Source organism: Anopheles stephensi, chromosome 3 (genome assembly GCF_013141755.1).
Source record: "Anopheles stephensi strain Indian chromosome 3, UCI_ANSTEP_V1.0, whole genome shotgun sequence".
Taxonomy (NCBI): Eukaryota; Metazoa; Arthropoda; class Insecta; order Diptera; family Culicidae; genus Anopheles; species Anopheles stephensi.
The window spans coordinates 14,883,756-14,905,521 of NC_050203.1; the positions used below are offsets into that span (position 1 = coordinate 14,883,756).

Below are 21,766 nucleotides of genomic sequence, written 5' to 3' on the forward strand. Positions count from 1 at the left end.
TTTTGGAGTCTTCGGTGCTGGTGCTAGATTCTGCTCCTTCCCTGGTCGCGCCATTCCCGATTTAGAATGGTTTCATACAATCCCGGCGTAATGTAAGATGCGTACCCGGTTCGTGCTACCACCAGACTCAACCGTTTTACTAATGGACGATAGTAAATTAAAATTCAAAGCCTCCAGCATGAGGGAAACTTAATCTTACCCTGTCCGGTGTGTCCGGTGTGCTGCTCGGTATAGTTTTGCCCTTTGGAACTACCGTTTGGCCATTAGTTGTAGCGTCTCTTCAACACCCGTGTTTCTCTGTGTCCACCCGTATTTCGTTGCATCTGTGCTGGCCTCGTACCACGTATCTCTCGCTTCCTGGGAGTGGGTGAGAACATTGGGTTTTCTATTTCGGTCTCAGTTCAATCGATGAAATCAATTCAAGATTTATGGTTGAACTGGTATACCTAAAGGGTTTAGAGCATGGAATGGAATTAGATCCAGTGTCTAGTGTTTGAAAATTTGCGGAAATTAGACATAACATTAGGAAATTATTCTAGGACGTTGAGGTTAGACTATTTCTCGAATATTTGAAGCTTTTTTTCTTGATGATATAAGTTGAAGAAAATAAAAGAAATTTAACAGTAAAATTGGAAAAAGTTCGTTAATTTACCTCCTAACTCTTGCTATGCCTCTCAGCAGTGATGTTTCCTTCCATTTTCTCGTTCACAACAAATCGACTTTTGGCAGACAAAAAGGGCAACCAACCGTTGATTACATAATTAATCAACCCTAATGGACCCTGCCTCATATATAAAGCATATATACCCTCACACACACACACACATTCGCGATGACTATGAAGGTCTGTTTGCCAGTTCCACCTGCCACCTCCGATCCGTGTTCTAATATCCGTGCTCACTCGGGCAAGTCAATCAATTGGGAAATTAAGGGAAGAAAAACAGAGGCTAGCAACGAGTAGGTCAACGAGAGTCCGGCTAGCGCCGAAAGCTACCGAAAGTGCTTGGCGATAAAATCTCTTCCATTGTGGCACGGTTGGTAGACGAGACGGGACTTCCTGCTGTTGTTGCCTTTTGGGGGTGCAAAAATGAACGTGAATTTAATGCGCTCCATCCAATAGACCGGGAGGGAAAGAAGAAAATACAGGAGGCCTGTGAGCAAATTGAATGAAGGAAGCATTATGCCCCGAAAGAGGTTTGATGGGTCATTTGTAGGGAAATATTTTTACGAGCCACTGCCACCGGCACCAGGCGTCTCCATCGAGTTGTGCGAGAAGCGATGCAAATTAGGTTGGGCTTTGTGGGAGAGTACATTACAAAGGGGTTTTGTAAAATAATGGGCAACACTTTGCTGTTGGTGAATTTAATAGTGTTTTACTGGGATGTGAAAATGGGGTGTTGGTACAAATTTTGCTGTCATGTGTGAACATCAATAAAATTCAGATGGCGGGGCGCGTTGGCTGGAACTTTTTTTTATCACGCTGCTTTGCCAGGCTACTTGTCGGAATCAAAGCTAGAATTTTTTGCCGTGCACGTAACAAATTAATTGAAAAGCAGCGAGCATGCGGGTAAATTGAGATCTTCGTTGCATCAGCACACGATAGGGCCACCATTCCGTTTATTAAGGAATTTATGATTCGCTTGTAGGTGAGAGCATCATGCATCCATCCCCTCCCTACATCCAATGTAATTTCGCCAAGAATGATGACCGGTTCTACGGTGGAGAACACACACACACAAAAACTCAGCGGACCGCTCCCACTAACGATATAATTTGTACCAGCAGAAAACGATGGATGGAATGTTTCGCCAAGAGTCTCTTAATTAGAGCTCTTGCACATTCCCGTCTTCATAAAGTAACACACACATAGAGTTGGTTGGTTGCGTTAGATGGCCCTTAAGGGAACAATTAAGCGCTGCTTTTGCTGTCTGTGAGCGCACAGACACACAATCTCTTTTTACTGTTTGCATAATACGCGAGCGAAGCTATTTGCTTCCTTTTTTTTTGCATTCGCGCGCTGCATAATGCACTAATGAGCGGATGACAGACGACAATTTTGGTGCGAAATGTCGCGCTTAATTGAATGCTGTGGTGCTGTATAAAAAAAAACCCACCGAGACGAGAAGAGTAAGATACGGTTGATGTACGTTGCTGGGTAGTTAAAGGTGGGTTTTTGTTAATAAAGCAAGTGCGTTTGGTCGATGGAGTCGACTGGCTTGCTGCAAGTTCTGCTTCAAATTGTACACTGTAGACATTCGATCGTAAGCAATGTGCGCCGAAATTTAAATCCAATTTCTGTCGTTCGGCGAGGGAAGGAATCGTGTTCGACACTATTAGTTTACATTTCTGTGCTACTTCACTTTTCCCATCGCTTTTGTAGCTCCTCCTCCGTGCAGACCCGGCTTCTAATTTTGTGGCTGCGGTTTGTAATCCGAACATCCAGACTGCTCGTTTAAAAGCTCGCACACTGTGTGCCCACGTGGGGTGTGGGTAGTTCGGGATTTTGAAAGCGTAATCTAAGTTTTGCTATGCGGTGGTGAAAACATTTTAATCGAAGTCACGCTTTTACTGCCCACCCGGTGGCATAAACTGCGCCAGCCAGCCGGCCCGGATCTGCGTGGTGGTGGATTATTATTGGACTGAAAATGATTAAAAGTAGCGAAGTAATGAAACTTTTAATTGCCCGCACAACTGGCAGCGAACGAAGCTGGGAGCTAGTTATTGGACGACAGCAACTGTAGTGGAAATTATCATTGAAAACACACAGCATGTTTTTGTAAAAAGTTTAAACAACTTGCTTGCCGATATTTTATTCCACCCCACTGGAATTGTAATTAATTGCAAGTTCTTTTAAGCTTTTTGAACATTTTTTTAAACAAATTAAAGTACGTAGAATATCTCTTTCGAAGATAGAATCAACTCATCCCCCACTCATCACCGTCATCGGAAAATGAAATCATTCAAACGAACGAACGCGAGTGATTAAATTTCTACGCCATTTTCTTGTTATCATAATGAAAGTAATTAAATTACATAACCGGGCAATGGCAGCCAGCCACGGAGAGAGTGCGAAAAATGGGGTGTTTGCAAAGCAAGTCGATTTTGGCTTTATCGCGAAAAACCCGACCCCCTATCTATAGACGGGCGACGCCGCGTCCGTACAGAGGTTGAACACCGCCATCACAAAGTTTTATCATTAAAGTTTTGCGGGCCAGTTTTGCGATAAATGATTTCATTTCTTGTACAGATGCAAATTACCAGTTTGCGCTGGTATTCATAAGCACCATAACCCGGGTTGGTTAGCCGACGCAGCAAGAATGATAATACAATCGATGTCGGTACACTGGAGTTGGGATTTTTCTTGTCGAGTTTCCATCTTAACAATAACTTTTAGGCTCATTAGACGTTGCTTTCTTATCCAGAAACAATCAACCAGCCGCGGTGGGAAAGGATATGCAGGCCAGACAAAACTTTTCCCCATTTTGATTTAATTAATTTTGAAGCATTTTTTAAAGTTTTTCTGTAGCACTTTACATTGTTACCTTGCAGTCGTTTGCTGTGATTCATTGCAGTGTTTGCTGTAAAACAATATATCCTTTCGTTCCCAAAAAAAAGTGTTCTTTTATTTATGTAATCAGTTTACGAGTGTTTTATTGGGGATGATTGAAATTGATATTTGATTAAATAAATTTCAACTATCGTCGCTCTTCATGTTGGCTGGATCAGTCTCGATACCGCAAAGCCTAAAGCACTCCGATCTTATTTGTCTGACTTATTTATCGTAACGTGCAATATCCTATGGCACGCGTGTTTACTTAACTTTGTGTGATTTTACTCATCCTACCATCCAAAAACACACACACACACTTTCCCCAAAACTCATTAATGTTTAATTTGCCTTAAATCCCACTTCAAACACACATACACACACACGCGAAGGATCACCGGAATCATGGGAGGCGTTCGCTTATGGGAAGGAAGCAGCAACAAAAAACCCATCCGCCAAATAAAGAGAATTTCTGTCGACTTTTATCCCCCCGTGTATGTGTGTGTGTGTGTGTGGAATGGGAGGAAAAACTTTGAACGCAGGAACGAGGAAAAACACAGGGAAGAAATCGAAATTGGAATTTACATACATACATACATACATCCATTTGGCCAAATTTTCCATTTCACCCAGCTGGCACGCGGTTCCGTTTGTTTTACTCTTCACATTTGCGGAACGCGCGCGTGGTGCGTAGTTCAATTGGGGGCTTTTTGGTGCCGGTTTCGGTGTAAAAAGCAGTAGAAAGAAAAAAATTGGAAAGCGAAAAAAACGGCAAATGATTCGCATCCCTGCGTGATATCCTTTTTTTTCCTTCGTACGATTCCTGTACGTAGGATTTTTGAGCCGAGGGAACACGGAAACATTGGGACGGAAAGCTTTAATTTTCATTTTTGCTCTATGGCAATGTATGGAAGGGTTGAAAGGTGTGTGTGTGGATGTCCCACGGATGTATGTGAGTTTTTATTTGAGCTATCCGGTTCCAATTCGAAACAAATAAATATGTTTTTGCATTCTTTTTTCGGTTCGGCGACGGTAAGCGTTGATTCTCGACGCTCGTGGAATACAAATTTAATACCACTATAGGCGGCTGCAAACAGCGAACACAATACTGCTGTAGACCGTATAAATCATCGAAAGGGGTTTAAAAAAGCGAAAAAATTTCCTTGGAATAGATTTAAACAAGTGAGCAGAGCTGTTTTTAATCGGATAAAGTTGAAATAATTGACAGAAAGAGCACATTTTCCATTAGCCCTATTTTACGTAGTGTTATCAGGAATTTGTCCGTTTTGTTAGCATTGTTTAGTACTTGTGCGCTTAGCGACAAGCAACGAGAATTTCTGCTCTGACTCATTCTGTACTTCCATAAAACGATTTTTATAAGCCGATAGCCCTCTTTTCCACAGCGTAACGTCGCATCGGACCGATTTGCATACCATTTACGCATTCATGTCTCATGTGTGCTGTCCACACGTTCAGAACCGAGCGTATGATTTGCACAGAAACTGCATCGCAAAAAAGCACGCGACAACCGAACATCCCGATCCTACCTCCATCCGTTTCCCTCTCCTCTCTAAGTCTCTAGAGCTCTACGAGTGGGCATCGCATCGCAAAAAGGGAAAATAAATAAACATAACCCTAGCATAAAAGGGGGGAACTGCTATGGAGAGAGGAAGAGAGCGTGCGGACAAACATTGGCGAAAAGAGTAATTCAAGACGGATTGGAGCAGAAATCACGATGAGTGGTTATGGATATTGCAGTTCGATTTCCGTCCTATTTGCTTCCAAAGCACATATTTGAGCCATTCGCCGTGTACAGAATAATGTTTGCCAAACAGTGGTTGAAAATCGTTCTGAATGGCTCCTGTACTATCTGCGGAACATAGCACATGACACAGGGCGTCAGGAAGCGGTTTGATATGAAGGGCAAAGTGCTGTGAGGAGGTTGTTTGTGCTTACTTTTGTGTCTGTGTTTTTGTCAAAGTCTGTTAGAGATCAAAGTTGGATGATTCAAACACATATCAGCAGTGGATAGGAATCTACCAGAACTGTTTACCGGAAAAGTTCTAATAATGCCCCCAAAAAATATGCACCATTATTCCCAAGTCATCGGGTAGATCTCGTATAAGACTACTAAGCAAACTCCAACTAAAATCCCCACCCCTTTGGTGCAATAACTCCGTTAGGAAGAGTAAATATGGTACCCATCGTAGCTATCTGTCAAGCCTAGCAGAACCCACGGTTGATGGAGCGCTGCCAGTCTGTAGAGCAGATTTTCCATTAGCTTAATTACGTCCATCCTACGCCTGGACGTTCGACACAGATCGAACTCTTGCCGCAAAATTTTGCATCCATCATCACCCAAAGCACTTAGGGTATGGCTATCGATCGTTTGCGATGAGTCGGGAAACAGACGCTCCCTTACGAAGGTACCGATGGTCTACAACACACACACACACACACATGGAACACGCACCAGTAGTACGCTCAGCTGAATGGGCTGAAACGCATAAATGCGAATTTCATGTCGCGTGCGTCTATAGTAGTATGTCTGGGTTCCGATCTAGCGCCATCTTGTTGCTTGGTTCTGGTGTCTGCGACCGTTAAGCTGCCCATCATCACTCTCGTTGACATTTTTCTCTTGGCGTTTTGCTGACTATCGCTCGAGACATCTTCACTTAAGATATTTGTAAAGGGCAGGGAAAGAAGCTGAGCGCGCCGAGAGCTCAGCTCTGGGAAAGGAAAAGATGGCGATGCGCGATGGTGTGTACACACTGCTTCGATAAGGACATCAAGTTAAACAGCATTTAATTAGCGCTTGCTGGTAATGTTTAATTAGGGCGCTTTGCTGGGCTGTTTGATTGATGCTTGAGATATATTTGCATAATGATTATGGGGGAGCTGAGAAGGATTGGAGGCTGCTCATTGGCAGGGGATGTTACTATCTTCCTGTGGCTGAGCATCGTGGCGGTACATGATCTATTTACTCAATATTCATATTCGGTTCGATTGGCTTTTTTTTGTCGGAAGATTGTCTGTGTCAGCCTTGATAAACAAATATGGGCATTAGCCGTAACGGTCCGCTAATCTTCCAAATTAATCCCTCAAAAGTTTAATCCCATCTTGTGCTTAAATGAAGCAAAAATTTATCTTAAAAACAAAATGTCAATGCCATAAAATCAAACTAATTGCAACTCACTCAGTGCCTCAATCACATTTTTAAATGCTGTCACAATGCCAAAAAACCTAACGAAATCACTCATCGGGAAAAACACCTTCACCCCAACAAAAAATACCTCTTTATTGGCAATTTTGCGCACGGTGCGTTTTCAAATGTACACGCGCGTCTATAAATCGCAACCCTGCACACTGTGTATTTATTTCCCCCATTTTGTTGTATCCAATCTGCATACAAATTGCAGCCAGAACAATAAGTAAAGCAAAGGCGCACATGCAAAATCAAGCAAAAGGAAACAAATCACCAACAAAACAAAAAAAAACCATACTTTTGTGCCAAACCGATCGACATAGTTTTTTTCCCCCTGTTTGGCATGCGAGCTCCTTTCATGTGTGTGTTGGTTCCTCCTTCTGGAAGAAGTGGAACATGCGTGCACATGTTGTTGGTTTTTGTTTTTGCCCCCGATGCAAACAAAACGAAAGAAAGCCTCTCGCGGCTCATCGAGGCAAAAGGGGTCAGCGTGCAAAATCCGAAACGCGGGATAACACGTGGCCAACACAACCAGACAAACCTGCAGACTTCAGAAGGCTGACGCGTACACGTCAGAAGAAATAGCCGAACCGAAAGCGGGGGGGTTCAAAGAGCTCCTTTAGGATACCTCCCAACACAGATCGTCCCGCTATAGCAACGCTCCAGGTGTTCGAATCGAAGGCCTTTCGGTGGTGTTCCAGACGGCAAACTGTTTAGCCTAGCGCGCGATTGTACTGCAGGCAACGTAAATGCATCATCTAACACCCTGCCAACGGTTCAAACGCATCCCTTGAGCCTCGAAATCAACGTCAAAGAAACATTTGTTAGTTTTTGTATGCTGCCGCAACCACTTCGTTCGTTCGGGCGGCATTCACCAACCCGGACCGTTCCGTTCGTCGACCGAAATCCGAAGTGTTGCAATGTGGAACACGATTACGTAGCCAGGAGGGTAGTCGAAACCACGAGGGGAGGGAAGGATCTCGGAAGAGAGGACAGGAGTTCAAGAGGTTAACCTCTTCAGGGTGGCACGTTGGTAACGCGGGCAACTCAAAATGCAAAAAAAAGGGAAAAATGGAAGAGAAATTTAGCAAAATAAAGAGCGCTAATATACGCCCCAAAGGCTTCGCCGAATCGAAGGGCGAAGGTGTCCGCATTGCCAGGGTGCGAATGAAACGGGGAACAACAACCACACGCAACAGCACCAAACAACAACAAAATTATATCAAGAGCCACTGGAGAGAGTACAACACGTGTTGCGATACGTAAATTAACGACCATCGTCATCGCGCGACCCAACAGCAGAGCCTTGCGAAGTCTTGCTTTTTTTTCTGCCGTCTCGAAGAGCCCTCGAGCCAGTAACCTCTGGGTGCCCATTTATGGAAGGCACTGTTATTTACTGTTGTTTGCTTACCTTGTTCCTGCCGAATTCTCGCCGTAAACGTGTGATGGGATCAGCCTTTTGCGTGCTGCTGTCACTGTTCTCTCGTTCTCTCTCTCTCACTGCCAAGGCGGTTCAGAGTAATCGATCAATGTAAAGTGTAATAATTTGGACTCCTTTTTTGGGCAGCTCTTTTCGTTTTTTCAGTGGTCAGTGGAACAACAAAAGGGGAAACGGGATAGAATATGGAGCATTATGGTTTAATTTTGCTGATCGAAAGGATCAATTTAATTAATTCACTCCTTGTGCGTTTCTGGGGTAGAGTACTAGGGGCGAGCAATTAATTCTAATTGCGATGGGAAAGTGATTTATTGCGAAATGGTATGGTGCCTGCTTACATTGGTGGGAATGGGATTAATTGAGTCGTTTTTAAGTAGGTCTGTCCTTCTGCTGATCGTAACATGTTCATTATCTCCTCCGTACGACCTTACGGCTGGAAGGAACCTGTACGAGCGAGCTATAATTTTATTAATTTATTTCAAAAAGCTACATACAACTGTTGTACTATTGAAGAATTTTTCAGACGAACGCAAGAGATATTGGCTTTAACTTCTGCATGAAATCTAAAGCCTTAAGAACTTCAACAACAATAAAAACCTCTGTTGAAGTGCTCCAGAGTCCCGAGATATCCAGCAAAACCGCTGTGGATTGTGTGGTTAAGCGTGGTCCAGGTCTCTTTGCCGCTTCTGTCAGACCATCCTGTGTCCTTCTTTAAAGTTGCATTTCGCCCACGGGTGTTCTCGTTGCAGTACAGCCACAACAGAGTATGAAACCTCTTTCATGTATATGCACAAACACTTCATACGCCGTGTCATAACGGCAATGAAGGCCCGCCAGCCATTTTCTTCTCTCTGTCGTTCTCGCTGGTTTTTTGGTCGGAACCAGGTTGAAAAGGAGTGGTGCTGAAAGGATTTCTTTCCCATGCTTTGTCACAGCGCGCGTTGGCGCTGCAGTCTAGTTGGTTTTAGCGTTTCACAAACGAAAAACAGTATTAATGCGTGCCTCTGCGTGCACGTCCGGCCACCAGGGAGAATTGCGTTTACCGCAAATAAATAGCCAGCGCAAACATGCTTACACACACACACACACACACTCGGTGCATTGGGTAAAAAGAAAGACAAAACCACAAGCTTTGCGCTATCTTCTTACGGACGCGATTATGCTAAAGCTGCCGTGTGGATGTAGCACGGTGCGGTTGAAATGGAGCCTTCGGCAGGAACGCGACCGTCACCGCCACACCGCCACATGGTGTCGTTGCAGTTCTGTGCATACCGCTTCTGTCGGCTGGAAGAAGATGCACCGTCGCGGTTTCGTTCCCATCTGTCGCTTGGAATACGAATCCAGCTAATGGGCGAAATATGCCGGTACACGGCCAGAATGCTATCAATTTTCAATGTTCGCCTTAAGGCACAGGTTTGCTGCGTTCGCGACGACGATTGCAATTCCTGGGCACAGTTTGCATCAGCTGGATATTCATGTATAGAGAGAGAGAGAGAGAGAGAGAGAGAGAAACATGCGTTCCACAGAGATACACTGTGGGAAGACTGATTATCGTTGGCCTAAATTTGGATATTCGTCAGCAACCAGTGCAGTGACCTCAAGAGTAACTCTTGAGATCTCCAAACTTTCAAAATCCGATTCCAATGATTGAAGATACTAACATCGCATTTTATCGAAGTAGGTAACACTAGAAGAACTTTAAGTTATTATTTACCTCTCTAAGTTCTAGAATGTTATAACAAAATTCTATACCACTTCACGCTACCAAGAACCCCCGGTCAAATGTTTGCTCACTTGTTGTTGAGCGCTCCAGCAGTGCCCGGGACCGCGATAAGCTTCACGCCACATCAATTTTCAATTTGACGAGTAGATTGAAGATAATTGCCCTTGTTGTAACAGCATGTCATCGAGCTTTATCACTACCGGTGCATCGGAGAACTTCTCCCAGCGGTGGGAAGAAGGTGTGTGTGTGTGTGTGTGGAAGTTCCCCAAAGCCCTCCCATTTCAATACCAATTTCCTCGCCGCCATCTTTATTGGCTCGTACAGTTAAAGCGAGCTGCTCTAAGGCCGCATAATACTTCGCGCCGGTGACATGATGACAAGTACCGGCACCTTGGATAAGACCCGCCCGTAACGGCGCCAAGCTACCCGTCCGTTCCGGGTGTCTCCGTACGGGTGTGGAGTGCATCAAAATAATTAACTTCATTCTCGGGGCTGACTTACGCGTCTGGCTCGATTCGGCACGGTTGGGGAGAGTATTAGGCTGCTGCCTCCATTCACGTCTTCGTTCTCGGTACACCGAATGGAGAAAAGCGGATTGTCTACTAATGCCTCTACGCTCGCCTTTAAAATACATTGATACGCTCCTGTGCGAAACCAACCTAGTCGAGTCGGTATTAATCTGTTGCTTTTAGGTAAGAGCTGCCGGTTGTTAGGCTACAGCATCACCACCGGTGCAGCTTTTGCTTCGCAGGCAATGTGTTGGGTTCGTGTACGGACTGTAGTTCGTGTACAAAGTTTCGTTCCATGCTGGCGTATGTTGCGTTGGTCGCTCCGTTGGTTGTGTTCTATCAGGCGGCGTTGATCAATGATTTATTGCCGAAAAGATGCACCACATCAGAAGTAAGCTTACACTGATGAAGTTTCTTAAGCCTTAACGGTTAGTTTCAAAGCTCCCGTCGGTGGGATTGGAGATGTTGGGACTTACGGTACGGATTATGAACTTTTTAACGATGCACTGGGCGTTTTTGGGAGTTTTTGAACATGGCTCATAGGACGTTTTATACTTTTAATTATAAGCTTCGCGGTAGACAGTGCGCTAACTTATGCCTTTTTTTCTTCTATTTCTCCTCTTCTAGGTAACACATGGGAACATAAGACGTGCGAGCATATGACGCTCACGAAGTCCTGATGGGTAACTACTGCTAGACATCGACTATGTATAACGCAAATGTCCCTTCTAAGTGTTATATGATATAGCTCTGTCTGCGCTACAACCGAACTCCGACAAAGTAGACGATCCTTAAGGAAGAGTACATTAAACTGTAATCAAGAGCCCTGCTGCTACTTGAACGAGCACCCATCGGCAGGGCAATCAGCATTTTTTTTAAACATCTCCTACCGTCGGAAGTCGGCAGTACAGCGAACCAGCACCGGCAGCAGCTCCAATTCCCATTTTTCGTACTGCCATCGCTTCCCATTTGCTTTAATGTATATGAATATTGCGAGCGAGTACCATGCAAAATAGATGGAATGCTGCCGCTGTCTTGCCACCCGTACCCGTGTTATCGCTTTTAAATGACTTCTGATACTGCCGCTAACTTCTTCGCACCGAGTGTAGCAATTGCCGCCTGCGGCCAAACGGAAACGGAACCGAAAATGCAGCAGCTAGGAACGATGAAAGCGTCATAAATCCTTGCCGCTTTCCGCGTCGTTTTTTTTTTTGTTTTCGGCGCTTCGGCGACCAGCCTTCCATCCTCGAGTGTGCCGAAAGCTGGCTAGAAGTGGGTCCAGGAGCAGCGTCGTCTCAGTCTGGAACTCTTGCCGAGACTTACAACCCGGTATAGCGAGTAAGATTGCTTTACTCCCGGGAGTCTGTTTTTTGTACTGTGCCAAGCTCTCTTCTCATTCTTTTCCGGGACAATCGAGTTTCGCAGCATTTCGAGGAAGCAACCGATCGTCCTTTTACGCTGTGGAGGGTGTGAGTAACGGAGAAGCCATAAAATTGCTGCTCAAGAAACACCGACAAAAAAAAAACACACGAACTGAAGCTTTTCGTTCTGCTTTCACCCGTCCCTGATGCGGGAGCACCATTTGTCATTTGGCTTCCTGTGCGATTCGGGCGTTCGGTGGTATGGGTGGGAAATGGTCTACTTTTTCTGTCATTTGTTTAATATATTTTGCGATTTTATTCCTCACACATCGTGCCAGCCAGGAGAGATAGAGGGAGGGTCTTTCCGGGGGGTTATCCTTTTTTTCTCTTCCTGCGGAGGACACTCTAGTCGTCCGGTCTGGTGGTGTGTATTTTGTAGCGACAGGCTTAAGTCTTATGCTTTAATAAATTATAGTCAGCTCTGTATCAGCGTCGTTTCCCCTGGCAAGTGGTGAAGGACAGTAATCCATAGCTGGTGAAAAAAGTAATGCGAGGCAGTTTTTTGTTACATGTCCTAGTGAGTTGGCTGTGAATTTTCGTCGAATCTTGCTCAGTATGAACAATTTGTGGCCAGCCACATTTGGAATTACTTTCTAACGAATACTGTTAGAAACCTAGACTATGTTAACAAAAAGTTGAGGATTATTGTACACCTCATAGAGTGTCGACTGTTGTTAAACGGAGCTCGAGAGATTAAGGAATTGTCAGCAGTAGAAGAATCGTTAGACATAAATAGCTTGACAAATGGTTAGTCTGGTGAGATGTGATAGGAAAATCCTTTCCATGCGATGGTTTTGGTGTGTAATTTTTTTTTTTTCATTTTCAAGCAATCAGGAATAGCCAGTATTGTTGTTAGTATGTTTAATATCACATATTGTCATATTGTTAGTATGTTTAATACCACCATGTAGTACAAAAAAGCAGAAAATTTGCCCTTGCGAAAAAATATAAGGAATTCTTTCAAAGCACTTTTTATGATTGCATTTGCAAAATCAAACAACAACAAAGCAATCCACCTTAAAAGAAAAATGAACGAAAGGCTCCATTTCCCACTCGCACAGTAAACCATTTTTCACACCAATGACATTAAGGAAGCGAGTAAAGTACGGTCCCGATCCACTGCAGCAGACTGTATGTAATGCACCGGATGTAAGTGCTTTGGATGTAACCGTTTCGTACAAAGATATGTTGCAAGATTACTTTGAGACAGCTGCAGTGGCAACATAAGTCCTGGAAGAATGTACCCCGCACGGTACATAGCAAAAGGACGCGTCTTCTAGTGAGGCACACACTGGCTGGACTTGTGTATGTACCTTTCGGTGCAAAGCAAAGAAGATCTGTACTTTTTCTTGCATATAAACTCGAAGAAGAGCAAGACGGAGGAAGAAGAAAAAAAACGTGGTGCAAAAGATGGAAGTAACTTCCGACAGGCTACAAATAGTGTTACGGCGACATGTGCTGTAGAAAGGGAAGAAAGTGAGTCGTTTGGTTTAGTTGGAAAAATTTGAACCGTTTAGTGTCCGACAAATGACTCCACGTTCGAGTACGGAGATTATGATGCATGGCCTTTTTAGCGCGCTGTAAACCGGGGGATGTTTTCTTGCTAGCGCTGAGTGTGAAATATTCTTATTGGGGATGTAATTTTATGTTGATGCAAATTTTATATCGTCTGCCATACGTTAGAGTTACAAGCGAGAGATAAAACCCTTGTAGACCATTACTGCAAACATTCAAGAGTCAATTGTCTATATGAAATTACATACTTTGTTGGTGCACAATTCGCATGTTAGATTTCCTGCTTTTCCAGGAAATCATAATAATTGTACAGCTGTACAGCCAAAGCGACCGGAAAACATGCCCGGAATGCCCCAGGCCGAAAGCCGATATTACACAGTCCATTCCTCCAAACTTCCGTTAGTTCCAAAGTTGGGGTTTTCGCTCAATAAAGCAGTTTTGTGTCGTCCTGCCGGTGTATTTGGTTGATTTTCCAAACCACTTACCTACGCACACCAGGCAGCAGCGCTGCTGTCATCCAACGCCACATGAAGTCAAAGTTGGGCAATGTTTTTGCAACTGTACTCCGCCGTACTATCACCGCATTTGTTTTAGAAAGCATCACTTGAAGCACATAATTTGATTACCATTTTCTGTCAAGTGAGTTCACCGCAACTTAAACCCCTCGGGTGGAGCGACCGGGGATCACTTGTCCGCCCTACCCATCTACTCGGGTTTCTAAAAATAGCCTCAGGGCTCGGGGAGTGATGTGTTTTCCCTGTGCATCAGTCCCTTTGCGTGGCATCCCTTGCGTGGCATGCGGCAAAGGCATTAGACGTGATGCCCCAGCATCATTTGAATGCTTCGTGAAAGGATTCATCTGTGTGCGCTTCCTTAGAAAATTGGACGAGCCTGCAAAGTTAACCGCAAGTGGTATGATTTAGGTTTCGTGCGCTCGGTAGTTTTGATACCTACCACGACCTCCGAAAGGGCAAATGGTGCGACATCTTTTGTTGGATGAGACTTTAAACAAAATTATAGTCTATTAAGCAAAGGAGTTGGAGATTTGATAGCAACGCGAACAATGTAGTATCACCTTGATAAGGGAATCTCTGATAAAAAGCGATTATTAAAAGAAATTGTAAGTGAATTGAATTATAATATTAACTCATAAAATACTACAATAATAGTTCTTAAAGAACAATACAGCCATAAACAAATTTTTACCAACCAAACACCTAATTATGGTACCTCATTATGGTTTAGTTTTCCTCTTCTAAAATCCTCAAAAAAGATTGCTTATAATCTCATTTTGACATAAGCTATCCTCGATCTAAATCTCGATACGCACGTACCCGTACAGCATCTTCCTTATGAAAGCAAACTCTCAACTACACAATCATTCACATCGTTTAAGCATCAACTCCAGCTCAAATGCATTCACCGTTTGAATAGAGTGCTGTTTTTTTTTTGTCGTCGTCCATCCACTCACTCACCCCAGTCGAGTCAAACTGACGATTTAAAGAAAACTAGACCAGTAGAGAGAGAAAAAAAACCTCATCTCTCTTTGACAGAGTGCTTTCAGCTGGAAAGTGATCCAGAAAACGGACGATGACAAACGTCTCGATTGTCACCGGCTGCATGAAAAAGCAGCTCCTTTGCGTCCTCGCCATTCCGTTCGCTGCACCCGTGCTTAAAATGAAGGACGGTTTGCCGAATGCATCGCTGCCAAGATTCGATGTCAAACATAGCTTTCCTATGGTTTGGCTTCGCTCCTGATAACCCGATTGTCATCATCAAATCACGCTTGTTAGCTTCCATTAGCTTTGGGTTGATGATTTGCCTTCTCCAGTGCCGTTCGTTCGTTTAACCGATTTTGCATTGAGCAGCCCGAATATTGGACGAATACCAATCGAATTGGGAGTACGCTGTATCAAATGTGCCTTTTTGGCTCCTGCCTAAAGCTTCATTTACATTTTGTTCTTCATGAAAATATTTCAACTTTTTACGCTATCTTCAAAGTTTCGATAGCTGCCTTTACTACTACCGTTTCTTGACCATGCACAACTTCAGCCAGCGCAGGCATGCCCGGGGAAGCGTTTTAATCAGTGGAACTTTTTCCACTTCAATAAAGGCCACATGCTGCCGAGGGTAACATGCCGCGTTGCGGAAAAGTTTATGCCCGGTTTTGGGGGCAGAAGTAGCCATGCTTGAAATATTGCTACCAGCCACCCGTCGACGTGAAAATATTCTTCCTCTTTTAAGTTCGAAAAACAAGTAAAAATAAGCTGGAGCAAAGAAACGCATAAAAACAAACCGTTGTGGTCAAATGGGGAGATTTTATTAAAGTGAGCCTTGTGGAAAAAGTTGCTACCATTTTTCCGGAATCAAAATCGCGTTTCGGGTACTTCACTTTCCTGCTTGCGGTGCAAATAGGAAAAAAAGATTGTCCAATGTTTCATCTTACTACAAAGTAAAAAAAAAGCACACCGAAAGTATGAAGCAGTTGTACGCCATCAAGCTTACGTGCTTGAGGCCTTACAAAAAATTTCCATTAAAAATAAAGCAAACCGTCGATGACGGGTAAGAACTGCAAATTGGGTTGGCCCCGTTCCATTTGGGCCACCCAATTTTACGGTACAAAATGTGATGCCCCTTTTTCTTCTTTTTTTATTGCTGAAGCGAGCGGAATTCAAGCTTGAAACACTTTCCTGCTCCATTAGAGGCTGACTCCAGAAGGTTGGTTCGACAAGAAAAGTTGACTGGTAGAAGGCGGGCGAGCGAGTGAAAAAGTTTAAGTAAAAAGATCCATCTCCTTTTGAATGAAACACACATACACCCGACGAAGTAATCCCTGCGTCAATCTGTAGGCAGCTCACAGTGAATTGGAAACCCCAAGCATCACAGCACCACAGGCTTGGGAGGATTGAGAAAGGATTTCCCACCATATTTCTGCTTCATTCACAACTCGTCCTTGTGCGTCCTGTGTTGTGTTTTTGGATGAATAGTAAGATGAGAGGGCGAATCTTCGTGCGGAAAAAAATCGAAGAAGAAGATTGAGCTGTCGCACGAAGATGTGAGTGAAGGCAAAAAAGGAATGATGATGAATGAGTTGGTGTGAAGATTCTGGATTTTGCTGGAGGAGTGGTTCAGCGTACGGGATTAGGCATTTTCATCGATAAAGCTTTTCAGGACATCCTGGAGACTTTACGCAAAAAAAAAGCAGCCCGAACTCCCGAAACGTTAGGCGTTAATACAGCTGCCAGATAATTCTGAATCTATCTTCGGGATTACCAACCTCTTCTGGCGGACTATCAATCTTGCGTGCCAATACAAAACGGATGTGGATTGGAGGGACCAGAATTTCCCAACCTCTTCCCGGAAACAGAATCGGAAACGATCGACCTTTGGCTGGTACAAATTCAATCCACACCGACACCGACAGTCTTATGGCGTTGGTCCAGGTCTTTCGTTGACCAGAGAAAAAGGGTCCAGCAAAAGCCAGAAATGATTTTCTAATTCCACCTCCAACAATCCTACCAGATTTGTCCGAGGTGCGATACAGATTTTGCACCATCCGGGCACAAATTGCAAACTCCATTATGGCGCCACGAAGGCCATGTGCTATCTCTCTACACACCGAGACTCTCTGTGTGTTCTTTCCCGTGTGTGTGTGTGCGGAAGTGAAATACAAGGCCGATAACCGACGGCATTTTTCCATAACAAATCGTTTTCTCTTCGGTCACGGCCAACACCCCTTAAAATAAGTGTAAGGAAATAGATGATGCAAGAGAGGGCAGAAAAAAAAAAGACAACAAGCCCTACCACAAACCCAAATTTATAATGGCACCCGCCAGGGAAAACCCGGTGTGTCCTGGTGGGTCACAAATACGACTTTTTCTTTCTCTGCCTGCTCAACACTCGGCCGAATGCGATCGTTATATTTTTTCCCAGTGACCTATTTCGACCGTGCTGTGTGTTCTATTTTGCCATGCGGTAGTCATACGGAATGTCGTTAGGCCGGAAATATATGCACACGATTGCCAATTCCTATCCTCTCGTAGGGTGGGTTGTGAGTTGTAAGCATTGCATGCAATAGATCTGCCCCAACCTTTACCTCACAGGGAAATTGGCGTTTTGCGAGAAAGAAGCATTTTGGCAACCGGTTCCGGTATGATGCACATTCGATTCTAATCAACGTATCATCGCTCATTGCAGGTGGCTCCGACATCCGGGCCTAGGAGATCCACCCCAGTGGGAGTGGGGCAGAGAAGGGTAGAGGAACGGTTTTGCTCCCTAGGGGGATACTACATCATGTTTCGTCATACGAGATACCACCGTCTCTGCCTTTCGCGTCTGTCAACCGCACACTGGCATGGCGCAATTCGTTTCGATCGGCTTCATGGTCAAATGGGTCTCCCGAGATGGTTGGGCTGTGTGTTTGGTTGTGATTTTGGAAAATGATCTTTTCGTTTTGTGTGTGTGTGTCTCCCTCTCTGTCTCCCTATCGTACTGTTTTGGGCTCTTAGCTGTGGGCGAGAGTTCATCATGTAGCGAGGCAAACAGCTGTATCAATGTGCCCATGTTCCGGTGTGCATATTTATGATTTATGGAGCTCGTAACAGTGACACATTTGGGAAAGCGCACAATACGTATGGTGCCATCGCAAAAGGGAACCGACCGGACACGAACTGGTGCTTTGAAAGTAGGATTTTGAAAATGCTATATTTATGGCATTTTCCTCATGAAAAAAAATCTAAGACAAGAATAGATTTTTTTCATTATAAAATGACCTTGCTATCTGTCTGACAATCAATCAATTAAACGAAATTTAAATGCTGTTTAGAAACATTTTTTAAATATTTTATTGCGAAATAAAATAAAATTGTGCATGTCATTCAATTTTCATGGAGGCGCCTGGTCATTCATCCCCGGGATGTCGGGCCAGCATCGCTGTGGTGAAAATTTTTGTGATCGATAGACGAAGCCGAAGCTAATTGAAATCCTCTCACACAACTGCCAATCCATCATCCCCAGCAAACCAAGATTCTCGAGCTAAAGCATCATCCGATCGATCGGACAGCACGCTACTAGAGATGTTTTCTCGTCCCGAGAAGAGATGAACCTTTCACTACCATCAATCACCCCATTTGGTTGGAAATTGAGTTCGGGTCGAGTTTGGGGCAAAGTCCTAACAAGCTCCTTTAAGCTATCACACACCCCCCACTCAATAAGAACGGTTTGTGTGCGTTGTCTGCCCGGCTCATCATCTCGCTTTGGTGGCACCAAGAGAGGAAAGCTTTTTTACCGAGAATTAAAATTAAATTTTCCATTATGAATATGTTAAACCATTTTCCCTGGTGGCTTGTGCATTAAAAGCATCACACCATTACCTTCACTCTTGCACTGTCTCATCCTGGTGATCAGCTCTCTCTCTCTGTCTCTCTCTCTCTTTTCTCATTTTTCTTCCTCCGTAAGTGGTTCTAGCAGATAGATATTCTGTACCAGGCCAATAATGCCAGGCATTCACAGCAAACATCATCGCATGTGCTTTTGTGGCCCCGTTCGTATCGTGCTGGTGTTGAAAGCCATTAGATTCGCCCGTGCGCTCTCACACACATACGCTCGTTTGGTGATATCGGTGGCGCAGGCAGGGCCTAGGGTACCCCGGCCGCACAATGGCAGGAAATTGGAGCAATGTGAAATAAAATGACAATTCCATTTCCTGACATCCCGTCGCCTTCCCATGTCTACTGTTCGGTTGGATTCTTAACTTCCTGTCCTCAGGAAAATGCTCGGTCCCGGAAAACCATTCGAGATGAAATGAAACGAGCGAAAAGTTCGTATCCTCCGTACCTCAGCTCAGGAGAAAACCCAGAACACTCTGTGTGTGTGTGTGTGTCTGTGTTTTCTTTTTCCTCCATTTCCTTCACATCCTCGCAGATGAATGAATGGAAAATTCGTAGAGTAAAACGGACGAAACGCAAGGGAAAATAAGGAACAGCGGAAATAGTACACCGATCCACCATTTTCCAAGATTTTCAGCCAGAAGGAAGGAAACAGATGGTGTGCTGCACGTGCTGAACGTGAAGTTCTACGATTACAGTGCGCGTCGCCCTTCGGCACAAGGTTAGCCACTCGAATTTCCGCCGCTGTTACGGCCATCTGCCGGATGGGTAGAAATATCGGAATCAAATGAAGCGCAACATTAGAAGCGGCGGTCGCAACGGCGAACTCAAATCAAAGAAAAACAGACAGGCACGAATTCTATTTCACTTTGATTTGATAGCGGTGTGCCGCTTCGGTTCGTCTCGTATCGGCTTGTCGCTTGTGGTGAAAAGCTTGGAAAAAATAAACTGTTGCTTGAGTTTTATTTTTCTTTATTTCTCCATTCAAGTTTCATTCTCTCATTCACAACGATCTTAGTTCTTTTATTGGTTCCAAGTTATCTTTTTTATTGTCTTTTATATTTTAGTGTAAATTCATCAAATGCTTTTATTTTACACAATAAGTTTTTATATTTTGAGTTCCTCAAATAGCTCAGGGACTTCTTGCCTATTGCTCACTCAAATACAATTCTATGCCAAATGCGGCTGGTGTTTATCGGATACACGGAACACTTACATAATCTCACCCATGAATGCTTTCGCAAATAAACCGCAAGTCTCCAAATCCACTTGGCTTTATTACGCCGCCCAGTCGCTCTCTCTCTCTCCCCTCTGCTGTCTCCATTTTGGGGGGAAAATTAGAAATAAAAGGAATACATCCACCACAAGTGACAACCTTCACGGCTACGGTCGACGTAACCACGCACCAAAAAGAATTCTCACAAACAACACTCACTTGGACACACACCCACACACAAAACAAGGACACTCATGCTTGGCGCGCTTTTACACAGTCAACGAGCAGGCAAACTCCCCCCGCCACCGCAACGTGAGAAAGAAAATGTACGGGAAAAAATTGCCTCCAAGGCAAGGTTCGGCTAGATGAAGCCACTACACGGTCGTCGTCGTGGCCCAGCGAAAACTTGGTGGTGCTTGAAGTTTTAGAATGGCTTTAGAAAAGCCACCTACCGTTCTGAAATTGGAAAAAAACCGCGTGCCAGCTTTCCCTAAAGCCTCTTAAAACCCGAACAGCAAAACCCCGGTTGCTTCGGTGCGATGGTTGATAGCGGGTTGTTATGATTGTTATGTGTGCGCTATTGTTTGTACTCGTTCGCCTTTCGAGACTGCCTTTGTTGACGACGGCACCGACTGCACAGAAAGTACGGTGGGATTGGATGCTGCTTTCAGTTAATTTAATGAATAGGAAACTAAGGGGTTCATACTCGGTCGTGTGTGAGTGTTTGTGTCTAGGAGGCGCACCTTATACATTTGATAAGCAGTTGTGTAATTCAATACTATTGCACTTGTTTTGTGGTACAGTTTCGAAGCGCTAAAAGCATCATGAAGTAACCTAATTTAATTCTCTTACGCAACACCAGCCGCCGGATGGAAAATGCGCCAAATAGGTAAAGGTTGACTGTAGGAAAAGGCCCCAAAAAAAGTCTTCTGGAACGGGCACAGGATGAATCGCGGTGGACATGCGCAAAATTCCATGCGTTTGCCTCATTCTTGATACCGCGTGTTGTAAAGCAGGCACAGGCAAAAAACCGGAAGACCCACATCTCCATTACACCCGAGCCCGTGGAGCGGGAAAACTACTCACAGTTTCTGGAAACAGTCGTCGCTGGGGGCTGGTGATGATGACGATGATGATGACGACGCCGATCCCATCTACTACGCGCCTTTATATCCATTATTCGCACACTCTTCTGGAAGGTGGTTTTTGGCGCGCTCGAATCTCGTGCACTCTCGAGGCACTCCGGTTTGTTTGTTCTCTCTCTCGTATTCACTTTGTTCCTGTTCGCTTATTGCGCGACGAGGAGGGGTTTTTTTTTTTTTGTGCTGTCCATTTCCCGGCGCCACAGGATGGTTTGATGGTGAAATAGAGGTTCGCGTTTTCCATTACTTACGTAACGCCGCATGGCAGCAGCAGCCACCAACAACACCAGCCCCAGCCATCTTTGGTAGATTAGAGTGGCGTCGGATGAGTTTCGGCAAAAATAAATCTGAGCGAAAGTGTTTTCCGTGCTAATGAGGTACGCCGCTGACTCACGGGGAAAGCGGTTGCCACTTTTCTTATCGTGCCGAAGAACCGCCACCGAACCGCAAGCGTGCCAACCGAGCCAGAAAGAAAACAAATCAAAGCGGATTGAGATTTCGCCACGTGTTTACTCTGTGCGCCTCCACGCCACGCGCCTCATCTCTTGGGGGTTGCTTGTGGACGAATCTTTTAAGTTCTTCTCGACACATTGCTAGGCGAGAAGCTCGATTCCTGGAACTAATTTCACTCCCGCTTCAATTAGCGCAATGACGGATCGTCAA

At 44.5% G+C, this 21,766-nt stretch overlaps 1 protein-coding gene across 8 annotated transcripts in view; it reads left to right on the forward strand.

The window, feature by feature from the left end:
* LOC118514420 (division abnormally delayed protein) overlaps positions 1-21,766 on the forward strand; it is a 124,962-nt gene that overhangs the window by 68,649 nt on the left and 34,547 nt on the right. The window lies entirely within an intron of this gene.